Source organism: Mustela lutreola, chromosome 9 (assembly GCF_030435805.1).
Source record: "Mustela lutreola isolate mMusLut2 chromosome 9, mMusLut2.pri, whole genome shotgun sequence".
Lineage (NCBI taxonomy): Eukaryota > Metazoa > Chordata > Mammalia > Carnivora > Mustelidae > Mustela > Mustela lutreola.
Genome location: NC_081298.1, coordinates 76,008,413 through 76,027,289, shown reverse-complemented (window position 1 = coordinate 76,027,289; position 18,877 = coordinate 76,008,413). Strand labels below are relative to the sequence as shown.

At 33.9% G+C, this 18,877-nt stretch overlaps 1 non-coding gene across 1 annotated transcript; it reads left to right on the top strand.

The window, feature by feature from the left end:
* Positions 1–18,424: 18,424 nt before the first annotated feature.
* Positions 18,425–18,531, top strand: LOC131808652 (U6 spliceosomal RNA). Its single transcript, XR_009344862.1, has one exon. It is a non-coding gene; the product is annotated as a U6 spliceosomal RNA (small nuclear RNA).
* The last annotated feature ends 346 nt before the right edge of the window (positions 18,532–18,877 follow it).

Below are 18,877 nucleotides of genomic sequence, written 5' to 3'. Positions count from 1 at the left end.
TAGAGCTACCCTATGACCCAGCAACTGTACTTCAAGGTATTTACCCAAAGGCTACAAAAATACTGATTTGAAGGGACACGAGCACCCTGATGTTTATAATAGCATTTATCAACAATAGTCAAATTATGTAAAGAGCCAAAATGTCCACCAACTAATGAATGGATAAAGAAGTGACATCTATATAGATAAATAATCATATATACATGTAATGTTACATACAAATATAATATTCATATAAGTCATAATACATATATGCACAGTATACAATACACTAGTCATAAAAAGAATGAAATCTTGCCATTTGCAAAATGTGGATGGAGTTAGAGACTATTATGCTAAGTGAAATAAGTCAGTCAGAGAAAGACAAATACCATATGATTTTACTCATATGTGGAATTTAAGAAACAAAACAAATGAACATAGGGGAAAAAAGTGGCAATCCATAAAACAGACTCTTCGCAATAAAGTACAAACTGAGGGTTGCTGGAGGGGAGGTGGGTTGGGGGATGGGTTAAATGGGTGATGGGTATTAAGGAGGGCACTTGTGATGAACACTGGATGTTCTATGTAAGTGAAGAATCACTAAATCCTACACCTGAAACTAATATTACACCATATGTGAGCTAAGAAGAATTTAAGTTTAAAAAAATCTTTATTTACAAAAACAGATGGGCCTACATAATTCAGTTTTCTGACCCCTGGTGTAAAACCCTATTTGCTTCCTAACATATTTACCAGCTTTATGCTGAAATAAAGTAACGATTTAAAAAATATTTTGAAGTATCAATTATCTCTTCCTAGTTAAGACTCTATCCCATATTCCACTGAACAATGAGGTCAGTATCATGTTCAAGCCTAGTCAATTCATGAAACTCTTTCCAGATTGCCATTTGCAAAGACCAATTGCTTGGGACTACTTCCCATAGTAAGTACAGTATCAGTCAGAGTGAACTTGAGAAAACAGAAAGATTTCTAGATATTGTTAACAAAGAAAGATTTAGTAGGGAATTTGCTACATATATGCCATAAGTAACTGAAGGAATATAGGAAAAAGAGGGCAGTTCTTGAAGAGCACTTCAGATTAGAAATTAAAGTTAGGAAAAAGGATATCATTTCAACTCCTAGAGTAGTACTAAGTCTGAACTACCTCAATATAACTAAAATTACTACATAACTAGGGCTAGAATCACTGAAGAGGTACTGAACAGCAGGTATTCAAATCCTGAGATGGGACTGGCACTTCAGGGGGAAAAAAAACCCTCTTTTTCTTTATGACATGCCTCATCTCAACAAGCCTCACAGGAGGCCATCTGGCAAAGGATTTGGGAATGTGTTCTGCAAGCTTCCGGTCCTTGAAATAAAGAGCAGAGGATAAATAAATAGAAAAGCGGCTTAGTCAAATGAAAACCAACTGACAGGTGAAGAGACAAGTGACTAGAATCATCTAGATGGAAACATTGTATGTATGTCTTAGTGTGATAATAGATAAGTTTCCTGGAAAAGCAATAGGCCATCATTCAGCAGTTCTGCCTTTGGCAAACGGATCATGATGGCATTGGTGCGTGACAGAGAGTCTCATGCATCATGATAGCAATGTCCAATAACCTTGGTGTCCCCAACAGAAAATTATTTAGAAGGAATGAATTTAAAAAGTACACAATTTTTGTTTAAACAAAAACCCAGAAAGTAAAAGGGAATCTCTACGGGAAATAAGTTCTTAATTCTTTTTTTTAAATCGGTAATAAATAAATCCTTTTGCTTCTAATTTTACAAAAATATTTTCTTGAGAATAAGTGTAAGCATGTAAAATGTCTGCAGTTGGTTTGTTTTTACTAAGCTCTGAGATGGGTGTGTATGGAAGGGATGACATCTTACAGGGTCTCAATTAGATTGCATCTGTTTGAATTAAGTTCTTCTTGGTACATACTACTTGTAGGTGAACACAGCCGTCTCTCCCCACAAAAAAACATTTGTGATGATATCGCTATTGACTACAACATCAAATTCCCATAAAAAGGAAGAAGTGTGGAGCAAGAACATTTCAACACAATGAGAAGGTGATGAGAAAGTTTTAAAAATACAGCAGTGTTACTACATTCCAATCTGTTCTCTGGTTGGGGATTGCTTATGGAACCTCATCAACCTGAACTGAGGTTTATCTGACAAAATATTCTACCTAAAAAGTTAACTCTAATTTGTTAAATCCTGCATGAGAGAGAAAATATCCATGAAATTAAAAATTATATTAATTACTAGCCATTTATTCTTTGATGCTTGGAAGTAACCCCAACTCCCTTCCTTTCATTTTCCTCTACTTGCATCTTCTAGCAAGATTATTCCCATGGATAGGAAGCTGTTTGCTTGATATAAAAGTAAAGCATCATTATATAATCTACAATTGAAATTTATTTTACAATAGAACTAAATTCCTTAGAATTCATCACTATTTGGATTATATGAAATTAATCTCTATATCAGAATACTAGAATGAAAATAAATCATAAAAGTCTTTAAAACATATATTTGCCAGTATTAATGTATACTTAGGCAAGGCAAGATGCCAGAAAGTGGGATCAAAAGGTTACCATTAGAGTAATTTAAACACCACATATGACTTTGCTCCTTTCACAGTTTTGTATATACCTAGCCTTGAAGTAAAAAATAAATAATTTATGTAAAGCTCATTAGAAGTTGATGGGGGATAAGGAAGGGATATTTCCCATATGGATCATGCTATAGGCCAACTTTTTCAATACTTTCTCAATATTCTTGGTGTTATTTTCAATAGACATGTGCTTCACTGAACAGTTCATTCAAATATGGTAATTAAAAGAGTAATAAAAAATTAGTATTATTTAGTATAATGGTTCTATCCCTTAAAGAAAAAAAAAAAAACACACACACACAGAATAGAAACTATACATGCTTAAAAGATTTTGGAGGGGTGCCTCAAAATTGAGCACTATTTGTTTTCCAACATACCTTCAAGATAGGATATAAAAACAAGTACATATAAGACAGGATACCATTTTTCCCCAGGAATATAATAATCAGCCAAAGCCCACAGCAAACAGTAAAGAAATAGAAAAGGGCTAGTAGTCCAGAGAAATGGTTTCTGCCACTAAACTTAAATAATTTGTTTAATCTTTCTGGGTTTCAGTTTTCTCATATGTAAAAGAGGATGAACATATTCACTTCCTGTCCCTCTCTGGGTGTGGTGAAAACCAAATGACTAGCATCAGAGCTACAAAACTTCTTAAGAAAGTTCAAAGGGTAATGATAAAAGTCAGGATAATATTACACAATCAGGATGGAATGGAGCTGTCACCAGAGACTGACTTTGCTGGTCCAGTCAATGCAGAAAGGACCACAGAAGTGACGAGTCTTACCAACGCTTACACAGTAAGAATACTACTTTAAAAATGACCCATTCTTTAAGACTAGTAATGTGTTTTGTATTAGTGATGAAATCTGACAAATGAAATTGGAGATAATTAATCTGTGTCTGTTCCTTAATCCAAATGTAGAGCAAAATGAGCAATAACAGCACTGTGTGGAGTAATTACTAAGAATATTAAAGAAGTAAGGATGACTTGGCTCACAGCCTAACAAAAACTCAGTCAAGGAATGTGAAGGAAAATATTCCCTCAAAGCCCATTTACAACCATTTGACTAAAGGCAAGGAGACAAATATCTCTTTATTATGATTTGGGAAACAGGGAAAAGTAACAAAATAACCTTGACTGTAAATAAAATTTCAATTATAATATCACTTCTTCTTTAATGATCTTTTATAAAGGAGACATATTTAATGATTTTTTATACAGGAGCTATATTTTAGATTCAACATATGCAAATATTTATGAAGACGTCTATGAAATCATAGCTAATCTATAAATACAAGCTCTTTTTTGAATAAAGTAAAAAAAGAACAAATGCTACTTTTTCCAGCTTATATTGTAGAGTTGCTCACTGGGCTCTTCAACATAGAAAAATATTTAACACTTTTCTAAAATAACTGTTAATTGCCTCTTCTGTTGCAGCAAGAGAACAATAGTTGGAGATATTTATGATTATTAAAGCATATGGTCTGTACATATATGAAGCATGATCCATTTAATTAATGACATGTTGCCAACTTTTGATAAGCAATTTAAATTACAGTTTTAATTCAGTTCAACAGATGTATTCTGATAGTCAAATTTATACGAAACACTTAGAAAGGTAAGGGTTAGACACAAAGTTGGAAAGGCCAATCTCTGCCCTCAGAAGATTTTCAAGGAAGCAAAATGTGTATATATTTAAAGACTACAATAAAACAATGCCTAGGAAAAAAGTGTTGCTAGTAAAAATATCCAGTGTACAGGTGAAAAGGTTTTGTGTAGAAGGAAAAATGCCCTTAAATAAGTGGTATTTGTAACTGAATGAATGATAAAAATAATTTAGATGTTATAAGTGAAGAGGAGACTTAAGGTAGATGTAGAAGCAGACACATTATATGAGGGCCAGCAATTAAATTTATTTTGTGGTCTTACAGAATTTGGGTAATATGACAATGGGAAAAAAAAAAAAAATTACTTTTGGAGCCTTAAGTGGAGAAGAGTCTAGAGGCAGACTCTTCAGCCAGGAACCTGTTGCAATGGATTTGTTTAGAGAAGATGGTGTTAAGAAATGAGGTCCAGGGACACCTGGGTGGCACAGTGGGTTAAGCCTCTGCCTTTGTCTCAGGTCGTGATCTCAGGGTCCTGGGATCAACCCCGCATCAGCAGGGAGCCTGCTTCTCCCCCTCCCTGCCTGCCTCTCTGCCTACTTATGATCCCTGTCTGTCAAATAAATAAATAAAATCTTTAAAAAATAAAAGAAAAGAAAAGAAATGAGGTCCTGACAATTTACAGTATAGTTTATTACTACTACTACTACCATATAGTTTATGAACTATAGAATATGAATAAAGATAATGCAAAACTGATTTTAATGTTTTCGACCTTGTGTCATTAAAGAAATAGTAAACACAGAAACAGACTTGGTGGCGGGGGGGAAATGAAGAACATAGTAGGGGAATGAGCTGGCTCAGTCAGAACAGCATTTGACTCTTAAGCTCACGGTTGTGAGTTTAAGCCCCATATTGGGTGGTAGAGATTATTTTAAAAAAAAACAGAGAAAGACAACTATCATATGATCTCCCTGATATGAGGAAGTGGTGATGCAACATGGAGGCTTAAGTGGGTAGAAGAATAAATGAAACAAGATGGGATTGGGAGGGAGACAAACCATAAGTGACTCTTAATCTCACAAAACAAACTGAGGGTTGCCGGGGGGAGGGGGTTGGGGAGAAGGGGGTGGGATTATGGACATTGGGGAGGGTATGTGATTTGGTGAGTGCTGTGAAGTGTGTAAACCTGGTGATTCACAGACCTGGGGATAAAAATATATGTATATAAAAAATATATGTTTATAAAAAATAAAAAAAAAAAAAAAAAAAAAAAAAAAGAGAAAGCAAAAAATAAAATAAAACCAAAAAAAATACTGAAGTTTAGCTTCCAGTTAGTCATCTTTTAATAATTTCAAATATGGGTTGGAATATATACTATGTTCAGACATACCTATGTCTGAAACATTCTGCTTACTCACAGCAAAGAAAATCTGATTAAATTTTTAATTTCTAATTTGCTTCTTCATATTAAAAAATACATTTAGAAGATAATCTCAACTGCTTTCTTTATGTTTTTAAATGTTATATATGGCTCTGGACATTAGGGAAAATGGCAGAGTAAAAAGTACCAAAACCCTATCCCTTCATAAAAGCAACAAATAAACTGGCAAAAGCTATTGGAATCAATTTCTTTTTAATTCAGATACTTATAGGAAGAAAATCTTATAGCAACCAGAGAAATGCATAATCAAGAAAAAGTGGCTGAATTTCAGTAAGAATAAAGAGAACTGTGGTATTTTACCTACCCTAGTCCAATCCCTCCCTTCGTAGCATAGTAACAACCCTTTCTTGGTATAGGTACTGGTACCCAAAGTTGCAGAATGAGCTCATTTTGCAAGTGCACTGTGTTTCTGTATTTTGACCCATGCACTGCATCCATGGGCGATGTCCAAAGGACTTGTCTTTGGCGTTTCGGAACATTCTGAGTGCTGAACTAGCTACTCAGGGGGCATTTGTCTGAAACATTTACAGGCAAACATGTTAGTCACTACTGCCTAGGGCAATGGATCACTGTTGGGGAAAACAAGAGACTAACTAAAATGTTTGAGAGGAAAGATGACAAAATGATGTTTTGGGGGGAATAAGTTAGAAAAGCTCCAACACATTCTTGGGAAACTAGAAAGCCACAAGCTCCTGTACACATGCTCAGGAAATACCTGAAAATGCCCTAAGCTTCTATCTCTGAATGACACTTAGCCTTTGTAAAAATAAGAAGCAGAGGTTAAGCTGTGCTTTGAAGGCATATTCCAATACAGAACCCATCTTTTAAAGGCTTAAAATTATTTTTTGCTTCCAAACATTTAAGGAAATTTCTGCCTATCTGCTAGCCAATCACCAAGCTAATGGAACAGAGATTTCAGTGGCCCCACACAACCAAGAATATAGGAATTTAAAAATTAGTTCAGTAAGGTTACTAAATAAATGACATCTATAAGCAGCAGGAATAACCCTCAAGAGGAGGGAGAATCTGTTTTCCAATTTCCAATCTTTTTTGTAATTTTATACTTTAAAAAACATCCAGTCTTCAACAAATCTTACGAGAAATGCAAGGAAACAATAAAGTATGATTTATACACAGGAAACAGAACCGTGCCTTAAATTTCACTTTTTCATAGATATATTCTCTAATGAAGTTTGATATAATTCTTATGCACACTTGCATATTTGTGTGTATGTGTGATTTTGATAGTGACATGATCTAAATTTCATTATGTTTTTTACTTTTTTGCTGCGAATTGTTTTTATGATCTGCTCATTTTGCTGTTTTACTGTACCCCCTTATTATATAGTATACTCAAAGCACAATTTCTTTACTTGTTTTTAATACATTTCCCTAATCATGGACCATACCTGCCACCAGTTCCCTGTGAGGGTAAAAAGATACTGAGATTAACAACACATTAATGTTGCTTTTGAGTATGTGAAAAATTTTTCTCTGGGAAATATGCCAGAAAATGTGATAATCTGATAGGATACACAAATATTAGCCTTTAGTACCACCAGACTGCATTCACAAATGGCTTCTAATACTGTTCTCTGCCAGCAGCATCAAGAAGTGTTTTCCTCTGTATATTTTTATGCATCCTCCTAGTAATTGTCTTCCAATGGTACAAATATCTCATTACATAATTTGCTTTTCTCTGATTCCTATCATATCTTAATCTTGAAATCTTATCTTTTACAATTGGCAAATTACATCATTTGACCATATATTATTACCTTTTTTTTTTTTTTTGCTTTTATTGTTAGTGTCCACAAGTTCTTTATGTATTCCAGATGTTAATCTCTTCTCAAGTTTAGTGAAGGAAAAACTCCTTCTTCCAATTTGTCAACTACCAGTAAGACTTTTGTTAAACACAATTTTTTTTTTAAGATTTTTTTTTTATTTATTGGAAAGACAGAGATCACAAGTAGGCAGAGAGGCAGGCAGAGAGGAAGGGAAACAGGCAGGCTCCTTGCCGAGCAGAGAGCCCGATGCGGGGCTTGATCCCAGGACCCCAGGATCATGACCTGAGCCAAAGGCAGAGGCTTTAACCCACTGAGCCACCCAAGCACCCCTAAACACAAATTTTAAGGTAGTTAGATCCATCCATGTTTATCCTTATAGTTTATTTGGGGTGGTCTTTTTTTTTTTTTTTTAGTACAACTAGTATTTATTTATTTTTTTTTTAATTTTTTTATTTTTTATAAACATATATTTTTATCCCCAGGGGTACAGGTCTGTGAATCACCAGGTTTACACACTTCCCAGCACTCACCAAATCACATGCCCTCCCCAATGTCCATAATCCCAACCCCTTCTCCCAAACCCCCTCCCCCCGGCAACCCTCAGTTTGTTTTGTGAGATTAAGGGTGGTCTTTTTAAAGAGATCTTTCACTATCACTAGGTCAGAAATATACCTTTCAAATGCTTTGCAGTCTTACCGTGTTGTGTTTCCTTATGTGTTTATTTTGACTTATCCTTTTAGGGACTCTTTTTGTGCTATTATTCTGAGGATTCTTGATTATATTTAACACTAAATGTTTCTCGGTAATTATCTCTTCTCATACTAACTTCCTCCATTCTCTCCTATTGTGATACCATTTCATTCCATCCTTCCAAATCCTCTGATTTTCTTTCCCATGTTTTTTTTTTTTCTTTCAGCTGCAGAATTAATAACAAATGTATCTTCCAATTACAAATTTCCCATTTTAATTTTAGTCAACCATTGTTCTTACCCATTTTATCAATTTTAATAACTAGATTTTTTGTATCTTTAAAATAAACTCATTCATTTTCTTTCATGCTATACTGTTATTGTTAGATGATTTCTATTCTTTATTGTTAAAGATTTTATTTATTTATTTGACAGAGAGAGATCACAAGTAGGTAGAAAGGCAGGCAGAGAGAGAGAGGAGGAGGAAACAGGCTCCCTGCCGAGCAGAGAGCCCGATGTGGGACTCGATCCCAGGACCCTGAGATCATGACCTGAGCCGAAGGCAGCGGCTTAACCCACTGAGCCACCCAGGCGCCCGATTTCTATTCTTTAATTTATATATTCAAAGATGGCAAGCACATTTGTTCAACCTACAGCCATTCTATTATATTGTTTGAAGTGAAAGTAGGATTTTTTTCTATTAAAATACTTACTTCACCATGTTAACTGAATTCTCGTACGGTCTTATAATAAAAAGGATTTTTTTTTCAATTCACTTGCTTTAACACGTTTTAAGATGCTTTGCTGTCCTTTATTCCTACAAAATACATTAAATTTCAAACTAAAAGCAGAACACTTTATAAGGTTTTCCTAAATAAATGTGAAAACTCTTATATCTTCTATCATTACTTCTTTATAATACTTTCCTTGAATAGACACAGGTAACTGTTCCATATGCATCTTTTCAGATGTGTGCTCTGCAAGTGAATGAGCATAAAAATACACATGGAAGGTCCATGCAACTCTTCTTCTTTAACTCGTATGAACTGACGTCATACGAGTCATATGCAATTTCCTGTTTTAACTTATTACCAATACTGAAATTCTGCCAGACAAATCCTACAAATTTACATGCTCACTAACATAGCATAACAATAGCTGTTTCTCTACAAAGTATTGCTATTCTGTTGGTTTCTCTATACCCAATAAATTTTTGTTAATATTGCCTACAAAATAGGAGAAAACAGTATATTCTTCCATTAATCAAAATCTTCTGATATATTTGTTTACAGTTTCAATTCTTCCTCCATCTAGTTTCAAAACTGGTAATCAAATTAGAGACAATACTTTATCAACATTCTAATTTTATGGATGAGAAAATCAAAGGCCATAGAGTTCAGTGCTAGAGGTGAGACTCAAGAGATTTTCTGATACATTCTTTCAAGACCAATGGGGCCAAGTGTGGTCCTAATTTGACTTTAGTTTTCAACTTCTATTCTTTCGGGTATCCTCTCCCAATCAGAATTGTAAAGGTGGATATAAATCAAGCAACTTTTCCTCCTTATTAGCTACATAACACAACCTATACAATCTCATTTCAATCTGTTATCTAAAAAAATAAATCATTATTCTGGGTTAACTCAAGTCTGTATGCTTTGCTACTAGCCCTTTTCATTCTTTATAACCTCTTAAACATATTTCTCTAATCAGTGTCAACTTTTTTTTTTTTAAGATTTTATTTATTTATTTGACAAAGATAGAGATCACAAGCAGGCAAAGAGGTAGGCAGACAGAGAGAGGGGAAGCAGGCTCCCCACTGAGCAGAAAGCCCAGTGCTGGGCTTGATGGGGGGCTCAATTCCAGGACTCCGGGATCATGACCCAAGTCTAAGGCAGAGGCTTTAACCCACTGAGCCACCCAGGTGCCCCTAATCAGTGTCACCTTAATGTACCTTAATGTTATTTCAGCTTTGAGGCCTTGACTGTCTTTTTTCCCTACAAAATGCACTAACAAATAACTTTAGAAGTGAAGGTTTTCCTAAATGAATGTTCTTAGAAGTGACATCTCTAGTGGCTCTATGGGAGAGGAAATAGTACCATTACTCAGGGTAAGAAAACAAATTTATTTAACATCTGGCCTGATGAAACATTGATTTTAAGAGCCAGTATATCCAACATCCAAATCTGACCAGAACCCTATGGTACTGTACGACTCAACATCTCAACATTTCTGAATATTCACCAGGTAGTCAGAAGATTATTGATGGTTGGGATAGAGTCAGTACACTTTGTATATTTTAAGAGATCAGGAAGTTAAAACGACTTTTTTGTTAACCTAAACCTGAAGTAACCTGAAGGGAATAATATAATCATTCTCTATTGGGAAAGTTCTGTATTTGATGATGAATATAACTACTTGCAGCTTTTTTCCTGCATGAATTGTTTCCTTGAATGGAAGGATAACTGCTCACTGAAATTATGATTCATTCTATTCCAAGTATTTTGCTGATCAATTATAAATCCTGTCCTAGGTAATTATCAAAGAACACTATGAGATAGATACCACATATTCCCATTTTGCAGACTGGGAAGCTGTACTACAGTGAGGGGGGGAAAAAACAATCTGTTAAAACTGCATAGCTAAAATTCACAATGTGATAGAACAATGTATAGTAAAATATCAATGTCAGCATCTAGGCAGATATATGGATGTTAGCTGAAACTTTTCTGCTTTGATACTTCTGTAAAAAAATGTTGGAGAAAATACTGCATAGCTACTAATTAGAAGAATGGTAATTTTTAAAAATAACTTCTGATCCTTCCAGTGCTCAACAACCTTGCAAGAGTATATTACATACCAGAACTTCTGTCATATCATGGGAAGAGCGTGCAATATAGGCACAGAAGAGCGTTTAAGTCCCAGCTCTCCTCATCTTTTAGCTTATCTCGATTGCTAATCAATAAAGCCAAGCTTACAGTGCTTTCAAGCTTTGACTATAGTAATAGTTGTGAATTAGTGTAATAACTATGTTCAAGTACAATGAAAACCAAGTTATGGGACAAAAATGGTGAGAAAGGGTCTGTTCCTTAGTCCCATTACTATCCTAAGAACACTAGATTATCAAGAAAAAGAAACAATAATTATTTTTCCAGTAGGAATCTGTAGGTCAGGTGTATATATACTTATAAACCCAAATAAAAGTGAAGTAATATAGCTATATATAGTGAATAGAAAAGTTGTTTTAATAGATATTAAATTTTCCCCATTATAATCTATTTTCTCCATAATAATCTGTATCATCAAATAATCTATATCATTGAACCATACAATGATTTTCAAACAGAACCTAGAGACTATATACTCATTAATGACATCTAACTGTTATCCTTTATCTGAGTATAGTCTATGATCTTGAACTGTCATAATAGCTCTACATACATTTTTAATCAATCCCAGTGATAAACAACCATATGAAGGTACTATTATCCCTCTCCTTATAGTAAATTAAACAGACTTGTTATGTAAAAAAAAAGGGGCATGCATTATTTATAGCAGTAGAGACAATGACACCTATTCTCCTACAGAATTTGAACAGTATTTTTTTTATGAAACAAGAAATACACATATACGATTCCCTTCTACTACTACAGAATACTAGAAAATACATTCTAATTTCTATATTTGACTTCTGACCAAGACAATATTCCCCTCAGCATGACTAAACCTTACACAATTTTTTTCCTAACTACTGCTTCTTGAGTTCCCTTTCCTTGGTGCATATGCTTTAGAAAACTGTCACTTATAAATTCTTTCCCTGCCTTGTTGAGATGTGAATATTCTCACAGATTCTTGCCTGGTTTACAACCCAGGAATGTCATTCTCAAGGTTCTGGAAGCCATTCCTTTGAAATGTAATCATCAAAGAGAACTATACACATGTACGCATGCATGTGGGAGTGTGTGCGTGTTTGCTCATGGGTGTTGGGTAGGGGAGCCTGTTTCCATAAATATTAAGAAGTAAACAAAAAAGGCCTAATCACAATGACCAACCTAACCCCACCACCATCCCTTTAGTACTTTTGCCTTAACTCACACTAGTACTCAAAGACATTCCAGTCTTTTGTTTGGGAGGAGTTGAGTTCAATCTCTCTTGCCTATTGCAACAGTCTTGAATGGAGTCTTCCATGCTTCCTTAACTTGTCTGTTGCAATTTTTCTTTGACACATCATAAACAGAACTTAAAACTGAATGAAACCTGAAGATATCTGTTAACAATTTAAGAAATTCAAGGATAAAACTTATCTCCATTTCCTAATTATTCATTCACTCTTTGTAAAACGAGAAGTGATACACCTTCTCAAAATGAGTGTTCTGATTTAAAAGAAGCTACACCAGCCACCTGCAGCTCTCAGTCGGTTAAGTGTCCGACTCTTGGTTTCAGTTCAGGTCATTGGTCTCATGCCCCGCCCCCCCTACCCTCAAACAGGGAGTCTGCACGAGATTCTCTCCCTTCCTCTCCCTCTGCCCCTCTCCACTCCCTTGTGGATCTCTCTCCAGGGCTCTCTGTTAAATAAATAAATAAATCTTCAAAACAATAAAAATAAAAATAAAAGAATCTACACTGCATCATTAGTGTTGAAGGAGTATATTGAGTGTTTGGAGGAAAATTTAACCCTTTCTGAGTCTGTTTGGTTAGTGTGGGTCAAGATTTATGTTATCCCTTGCTTTCCCCTAATGGATACATTTTCAGCCATGTGGTTTATAATGCAGCTGTATTTGTACAAATATGCAAATATGTAATAAATGAGCAAGATAAATCTATGCATGGATTTTTCTAAATGGTTAACTATTACATGCTATGGAAGTAGTTATCTTGGTTTTATATCAATCTCTCATCTCTAATCCAGTTACTATTTTTTCAATGCCCTGGCCACTTTATTGAGGAAAATAAATGATACATTTTTTAAAAACACAAAATTAGAGAAAAATCACACCATCAAATATAAGGTGCAAATCTACAACTTACTGTAAAATGGGAGAAACCTAGTCTATCTTGTAAATTCTCCTATACCCTGCCTTTTTCTGCCAGCACAGAGTCAGTTATTTCAAGTTGAACATTCTATCTATAATATGGGTACAATATAATATATAAATGCATAATACTGGGTGAGTGCATGCCTGGGAGATTGCTTATCAAAATGAGATGTTTTTCTCTTGAGAGTCGTTCAGTGAAGATGTCTTAAACTTAAAATCAATTAAAATGCCCCTAAATGCTTGAGTTTCTGGAGCCAAATGAAAGCACATAACATTTTAAATGGTGAGATAAACATGCATGTGGAGCCTGTATTGGATTGCTGAAATTCTGGCTTAGCTTCCTGTATGTCTATAAACTTCTTTTAAATTTTAGATTGTGGACAAATCCACATTATTCACCCAAAGTAAGTTTACCAACTTATCAGTTGCTCTGATATATCAATCAAGAGACAATATTTCCTATATTTTATGACTTTTCTTTAATTAAAGAAATGTAGCATCATGTATCATAGTACTAATAGTGCCTCATCATGTAGGTTTTATTAAAATTATAATACAACAAAATCTCTCTTGGGGAACTTGTAATTCATGTTTTCACAGATGTTGCTAGTACTTGTGAAAGCAGGTTTGGATTTGGTAAACCAGTAAAACTAGAGCTGCAATAAGGTGATGATGACTTCAAAATGGCAATGGAAAGTATGAAAATGAGAAATTTAATGCTTTTACATTCAGAAACTTTCTTTATAATTGAATTGTGTTATTTTCCAGGTGAATGTTGTTGCCTTAGGTTTCCAGGGATCTGTGTCTAATGATTATTACTGTTTCTGAAAACAGCAACTCATTAAGATGGCTATCTTCTGGCAGATTACCTTTTATGGTATTTTTTTCAAGGCACGAAGCAGATTGGGAAAGAAAAGAATGTTTATGGTTTGACTGACTCATGTAAAATATTCATTAAGTGAAAAAGTCACATTGAAATATCTTGTTTACAAGAGACACTGGAAATGGCATACAACAAATACATATTAAGAGCACGAGAAAGGATAGAATTCATAAAAATGTAGTGGCATTCGAGCATACCAACAAGTAATAACAGCCATGTAAATTAATATAAAACTGCAAAGCAAAGTAAGAATTAAGATTTAGGTATATTCAGATTTGTGGTAGAAACTGTTATTAAAGACATATTTTTCTATTTGGATTTTTGTTATGACATGATTGAACTTGAGATAGAATGCATTTTAACATTTATTATAGCCTTGTGGTCTATAATGGTATTTTTGCACTTATCATGATAAAGCAAAGGTAATAAAAATATGTTCTAAAAGTACACATTAATAATATTTTTCACACTGGCAATGAGGTCATCTACAATATAAAGGGGCATTTTCAGTCATTTAATACAGAACCTTACAGCTTTTGTGTCTTGCTGAAAATATTTCTGAGTACTCATATTTGAAAATATTTTCATCCCTTTGGTACTTAAAATACACCATATTTATTATAAACACACACATGCACTCCCTTTTAAGAATAGCAAGTCATAGTTTCTATCTACAACTGTGGAAAAGTCAGAGGTAATTCATAACATTAAACTTTTTAAATAACTGTTGGTTAAAATTTTTCATAGGATTTTTTTCTTTTCAAAATAATATCCAACCCTATTGTTTCCTTTATAATTTGGAATATTCTCTAAGCCTCAAAGCCTATTGACCATATACATCATTTAATTTTATTTTATTTTAATATAGTTGTCTATTTAAGACTTTAAGTGGCATTAGACATTATGCTAGCTTAAATTTTAAAAGTTAAAGATTATTAATGAAAGCAAAACCATTATAAATATCTTGAAAAATTTCAGACTTTTCATATCCATTAATGTTCAAAAATCCTAAAGAAAACTCCCTGGACAACATGTTGCCCTCCATGTATGGCCTTTTTTTCCATTCTCTTTGTAACAGAATTTCTCAGGGATCTGTCTATTAATACAATGTCCACTTCTTCACAATCTGTTCTGAATATGCCTTGCATGACTGCCTGGCCCCCTCCATGTGTATACTATAAGCCAGTTTGTTTGCCAGCATATTAGTGAACTTGGTCATGTGCAAGCAATTCAGTTAACTCAGATACAAACATACCTATTACCAACTTATAAGAAAAAAAGACTTCTTAGTCATTGCGTTAAGTGGAATCAGTCAGACAACAGAAGACAAATACTGTATGACTGTATGATCTCACATACACGTGGAACCCGAAAAAAGCCAAACTTACAGAACAGAGTAGAATGATGGTTGCTAGGAGCTGGGGAATATGGAAAATGGGCAGACAGATGTTGGCCAAAGAGAACAGACTTCCAGGTGTAAAATGAATGAGTTCTGGAGATCTAATGCACAGCATGGTGACTTTACAGAATTATATGTATGGAATTAAATACTTAAGTGAGTATATCTTAAATGTTATCACCACACACATATACACAATGTGTCTTACTGTGTTAACCATTTCTTAATATACATGTATATCAAACCATCACCTTGTACCCCTTAAACTTACACAATGTTGTACATGTCAATATATTATATCTCAGTAAAGCTGAAAAAAAGCCCTCCTTTTCCAATTACCTTTCCTTCAAACATTTTCAGTCGTTTCCCATTATTTACAGTACTAAAATGCAAGATCCTCTGCTTAGCAACTGAAATCTTCAGCAAACTTTCTCAAAGTTACCCTCAACTATTCTCATAATTAGCAGTCAAAGATTAACAAGTCTTTTGTATCAATCCCAAAGAAACCTCTTCTTTCACAATTTTAAAAATGACAAGATTGGGAATAGAAATGATATTAACTATACGTATATAGGGTGGGTAAACAATTCATTAAGAAAAAGTAATCAATGAATTCAATCATTACAAGCAATACAATGTTATGTGATTTGTTTAGTATGACTGAAGTTTGAATTAGGTCCATGTTTTGCTGCAACCTGTTAATTCCTTGTGATATAAGGCTCTTCTAACGAGGAAACAAAATCAAATGCATCGTCGTCAGTGGTCATTTCAAAGTGCACAAAAAGGACTGTTTGCTTAGAACTTGATTCCAAGACCCAAATACTGCATTTAAAATGATTGTGTTTTTTTTTTTTTTTTGAGAATCCAAGAACTGTGCTTTTTTTTTTTTTTTTAATAGATAATGTTTTGAGGCTGTTAACAAAACTTCTGAAGTAAGCAAACATTCTTCTATCATATGTGATATATGAGATTTCTCTTAGAGCTAACTGGAATATTATAAAGAACAAGCAATGCAGGGAGCATGACCATCTTCAGTATCACGATCTTCCCCCACCCCAAGAAAAAGGGAAACTTAAAACTTCAAGGGCAAACGAACAGCTTTGAAATGTGCTCAGGGACTTGACTTCTGCTCCACACATGCAGAAATGCAGAGAGAGTTAGATTTAAGCCGACAGCTCATACTGACCAGAAAGATTCCAATGGAGAAGAAAACAGTGACATCTATAATACATCTATGAGACATGGTAATGGTGCAGGTGCGTTTAGTAAAACAGAAGTGTCAGGTTTTCTTAAGAAACTTTAATAACTGGAGGGTAATTGAAGATGATGGCATTTAACAAGCTTTGGTGAACTTCCCTACATCTCTCTCATTGGACAGTATGAAGCATCTGGATTCTGGAGTGGATCTTTTTAAGTCAAAACAACAACTCTGGGTTTTATAAAGAAAAAGTATGGTTTCACATGCAATAAAATATTCTACAAGTCAAAAAAGTGTTGAATAACTATATAACACCAAAATAATCTGAGGATTTACCTAAAAATATTTTTAGATCTGTGTAAAACACCTCCATTCATGGCAATTCCATTACAAGTATCTTTGCATTGGTACAGATATCAGCATGAAAATGGAGTTATGAAATTGAAATTCACCTGATAATTACTATCACCTAACTGTTTACTAAGTTGATGAAGACATATTCTGATGGATTTTAGAAGTTCTTTTTTCCAGAAGTATATGTTTATGGAGTGCTACATGGTTCCTACAAAAATAATAAAAACTAATTTTTTTAATTTATAAATAACCAGTCCAAGGAAAACAACATACTTCTCTTGAAGCTAAAACAGGGAAGTCTTGTAAAAAATGCTTAAAATACAAAGTGTTTTCTCACATTTTTAGTGTTTCAACAGCATGTGTTGGCTAATTATGCTTTGCAACATTACTTGGGAGGTAGTATATGTAAACACTGTTATTGTTATCTTATAAATGAGGCAACCAGAAGTGATATAAATATTCAAGGTATACAACAATGTGATAACAGAGCAAGGTTGTGAATGTTGCTCTACTTTAAGATTATAGGGAGGTGCCTCTTCACTACAAAGTTGGAAATTATGATTATTTAAATTATTTAAATTTCAAAATCAAGACATGGCTCCAACCATAGATACAGACAGTCATCATATAAAAACAAATGACTTGTGGGTCAGCAAGCCTTAGCAGTGACTTAATTAGATATGATTATATATATTTTCTGGAAAATATAAGCATAATAAAGAATTGAGAAATCCCTGTTTATTTTCTCAATATCATAGTAAACTAACTGTTTTTAATCATAGCTACTATATACAACTATATTTGTATAGATGACTTAGTATCTAATCATTGTCACTTAAATGATGATGATTTAATTTTTATTTGGGTCCTCCAAAAATGTCTTATAGTTACCAAGACCTAATGGCAAACTATAACCTGGCCAGCATAGGTTCAATCCATGTGCTCCATAGAAGTTTTCATTTGATGTGACCTAACTTGAATCAGCTAGTTTGTATGTAATCACTATGCTCATTCACTCATGTAATGAGGAATTATTGACTCTGAAACAATGTCCATGCCTTCTGATCAAAATGAAAACCACACAATCCTTACATTCAAAAAATCCACATTATTAGCAAGATAAAGACATGTAAACATATAAATATAACACATGTTCTGATAGACACTGGCCATTGTTTACAAAAAGTAGAGAAAATGTTTAAGTATGTGAATTCAGGAACTGCTCCCCAGCAAAAAGGATCCTAGTCTTTGACTTTAAAAAGTGTATGCCAGGCAACTGAACTGACAGAAAGACCTTGTAGGCAGAGAGAACACATTTAAAAAAAAAAAAAAAAGGAAAGAAAAAGAAAAAGAAAAAAAAACAGTGAACAGTGTTTTTAGGAAAATAAAAATAGTTCAGTGTTACTTGTATATAAGATGCAAGCAGAGTGCTAGCTTCGGCAGCACATATACTAAAATTGGAACGATACATAGAAGATTAGCATATCCCCTGCGCAAGGATGACACGCAAATTCGTGAAACGTTCCATATTTTTTAAAAAATTTAAAAAAAAAAGAGAAAGAAAAAATGCAAGCAGAATAGAGAGGCTAGAGGAAAAGGCAGGTGTTAAGAGTTGTGAAAATAAATACAATTGCTAATATAAGGAATTTAGAGATTTTCTTATGAGCTAGGAAGCTTTCTAAGGTTTTTTTTTTTTTAATTTAGTTTTTAATTAGGAAATTGACGTTATCAGATCTGAATTTCAGGGAAAAAAAAGTTTATAAATAAAGACTCAGGGACTTTGAAAGTTTAATGCCTCTGACATCTAGGATTAAACTTAAATCTAAATAATGCTATAAAGTGCTTCTTCCCAATTTAAGATATTATAAATAGTATCTAGA